At 37.9% G+C, this 3,667-nt stretch overlaps 1 pseudogene; it reads right to left on the reverse strand.

The window, feature by feature from the left end:
• The window catches only part of LOC102837865, a 51,268-nt pseudogene extending 47,918 nt beyond the window's left edge, over nucleotides 1-3,350 (reverse strand).
• Between the last annotated feature and the right edge of the window lie 317 nt (nucleotides 3,351-3,667).

Genomic DNA, 3,667 nt, shown 5'->3' on the forward strand with positions numbered 1-3,667 from the left:
GGGTGACCCTGCTGGTATTTAAAATACGGGTGGCATAGCTTTCAGAATCACAGCAACTGACAAGTTACCACGGTATGACAAACTGACAGGTGAGTGGTGGCTGTTTGGTTTTAAGTGGAATCTGTCACTGTAAATTTTGAGAAGATCTGTGCACATGCATAGTATAACTTTCCAGGATGGGGGTAGGGTTCCATTCACTCAGGCATCCCCTCTAGCCACCAGAATTGAGGTGTGCAAGCAGGAGAGACCGTTGAACAGTTACCAAAAAAAAAAAAAAATGTCCAAACCTGTATCTCCGTGGTTCTGTCAGGCCTTCGTGGCTATTCTGATCCTTCCCCGACTTGGTCTCTCCCAAGATGGCTGCTCCAGGAGCAGCTGAGCATCTTGAATTAGAAAGCAATGGATTTCTTGATTCTGCTACAAATTCCCCTAACTGTAAGCCTTCCAAGCTTCAGTTTGGATGGTACTAAAATAAGACTGGGTAAGAGCTGCTCATCAAAGTAGAGTTGATCATTATGGCACGAATGGAGTAACAACTTCATTTACTGATGAACCCAACTCAAAATGAGGAGAAACAGCTGCAAACATCCATTAATAATTGGAACATGGTATGTGGTACGTATAAATTATGAACCTAAGAAAACTGGAAGTTGTCAAAAACGAAATGGAATGCATAAACATCAATATCCTAGGCATTAGTGAGCTGAAATGGACTGGTATTGATCATTTTGAATCTAACAATCACATGGTTTACCATGCCAGGAATGACAAATTGAAGAGGTACGGCATCGCAATTCAACATCAAAAAGAACATTTCAAGATCTATCTTGAAGTGTAATGCTGTCTGTTACAAAATAATATCCAAATGTCTACAAGGAAGATCAGTTAATACCACTGTTATTCAAATTTATGCACCAAGGACTGAAACCAAGGATGATGAAATTGAAGAATTCTACCAACTTCTTTGGTCTGAAATTGATAAAACATGAAATCAAGATGTATTGATAATTACTGGTGATTGGAATGCAAAGATTGGGAACAAAAAGGAAGGATCAGTCATTGGAAAACATGGCCTTAGTGATAGAAACAATGCTGGAGATTGCATGGTAGAATTTTTTTTCAAGTTTTTATTGTGAACTGAGTGGTAGTTTACATGTTAGAACATTAGTTTTACATCATGGTTTCATTACAATGATTACAATCTCCTCCATGCATCATCATTCAACAGTATTCACTTCTATTCCCTCTGTTTTTTTTTTTATTTTTAGCGGGGGTGGAGGGTGGGGAATGTACAGAAAAACACTCAGGAATTTATAATAATTTAAACAACCAAAGGGCACATTCTACAAGCCTACCTCCTGGCCACCAGCACTCAATCTTTCTCTTTCCATGAGTCTAAAATTGTCAGCTACTCTCTTTCTTCATGTCCTCATCTCTGCCTCCATCTCTGGTGTTGCTGCTTCTCTGGATAGGTTTCCACATTCCGTTCATACTCTTCTACCTTGATGGTCCTAGGGTCCTCTGTTTCTGGACTGTAATATTAACTATTCCCCTGTTTTTGTTACAACATTTCTACCTTTACAGTTCTGACAATTGCAATTATTCTTGACAACGATTACTCACTATTGAAGTATGATAGAATTTTGTGAGACAAAAGACTTCTTAATTCCAAATATCTTTTTTGAACAACATAAAATATAATTATACACATGGACATCACCAGATGGAATATACAGAAATCGAATTGACTGCATCTGTGGAAATAGATTGTGAAATAGCTCATTATCATCAACCAAAACAAAGCTAGGGGCAGACTGTGGAACGGACCATAAATTGCTCATATGCAAGTTCAGGCTGAAGCTGAAAATAATTAAAACAAGTCCACAAGAGCCAAAATATGACCTTGAACATATCCCACCTGAAATCAAAGGTCATCTCAAGAACAGATTTGTTGCATTAGACAGGAATGACTGAAAACCAGAAGAGTTTTGGGGTGATATCAAGAACATCATACAAGAAAAAAGCAAAGGTCATTAAGAAGATAAGGAAGAAAGCAAAGACCAAAATGGATGTCAGCAGAAACTCTGAAATTTGCTTCCAACATAGACATTAAAACAAATGAAAGATTTTAGGAGATAAAAGGGCTGAAAAAAACATTTCAAAGAGCAACTTGAGAAGACCTAATCAAGTATTATAATGAAATGTGCAAATACCTGGAGTTAGAAATCAAAAAGGAAGAACAATGCTCAGCATTTGCAAAGTGAATAACGTAAGAAAATTATTTTAACCATCCACTTACAATACAGAAATATCCTTTCAACAAAATTTTAAATAATAAGAAAAGTATCAAAAGATGGAAAAAATACACAGAGTGACTGGACCAAAACAAATGATTGATATTCAACCATTTCAAAAGGTAGCATACGATCAAAAGTCAATGTTACTGAAGTCCAAGGTTCTCTGAAGGCACTGGCAAAGAACAAGGCTCAGGAAATTGATGGAATACAAATTGAAATCTTTCAAAAAACTGATGCAGCATTGGAGGTACTCACTCATTTGGAAGACAACTATCTGGCCAACTGATTGGAATTATGCCCATTACAAACAGAGGTAAGCCAATGGAATGTGGAAGTTATAGGACATATCATTAATATCACATACAAGTTAAATTGTGCTAAAGAAAATTCAAAATGGACTGCAATCATATGTTGACAATGAGTTTCCAGAGGTTCAAGTTTGATTCAGATGAAGACATGGAATGAGGGATGTCACTGCTGACATCAGAAGAATCTTGGCTAAAAGCAGAGAATCTGATAAAGATGTTTATTGTGCTTTACTAACTATACAAAGATTTTCACTGTAGATCATGACTAACTATGGACAATACTGTGGAGAATGCATATTCTTTTGTTTTTGTTTTTGTTTTTTTCAGATGACTCTTAAAACCCCTTTGGGGTTGGGTGTGATGATACTTACTTGGATTACTTGGAACTGATGTACTTGGTGCCTTCAGACACAGTATACTTGGCCAACTCCCCTAGCAGCAGCAAGTGAATAGCCCATCTGGATTTCCCAGGACGTGATGGTGGAACACTTGTAACATGCCAGAAGAGATGCCTCACCAGTGATGTACTTGAAGATGTCATTCACAGAGAAATTCATAATCTCCATGGCCTTGGATGAGCTGTCAGTGTCTGGGTGGACCTGCTTCAGCACCTTGTACACATAGAGTAGCTCTTCTGGAGGCTGCATTTGAACTTCTTGCATTCCTTCTTCTGCGCCTTGCTTACTGCCTTCTTGGAACATTTCTTCAGAGCAGGAGTGGACTTCACTGGCTCAGGAATGACAAATAGAGATTAGGTTTTCAAGCCAAAGTAAAACAGCACATGGAGAATGAGTATTCCACACTACTTTATTATGCTCATAAGGAACCTGTACACAGACCAAGAGGCAGTCATTCAAACAGAGCAAGAGGACACTGAATGGTTTAAAATCAGGAATGGGTTGTATCCTTTCACCGTATTTACTCACACTGTATGCTGAATAAATAATCTGAGACACTGGATTATATGAAGAAGAATGTGACGTCAGGACTGGAGGAAGTCTCGTCAACACTTGTAATTTGCAGATGATACAACCTTGCTTGCTAAAAGTGAAGAGAACTTAA

Source organism: Chrysochloris asiatica, unplaced genomic scaffold, assembly GCF_000296735.1.
Source record: "Chrysochloris asiatica unplaced genomic scaffold, ChrAsi1.0 scaffold00001, whole genome shotgun sequence".
In the NCBI taxonomy this organism is placed as follows: domain Eukaryota; kingdom Metazoa; phylum Chordata; class Mammalia; order Afrosoricida; family Chrysochloridae; genus Chrysochloris; species Chrysochloris asiatica.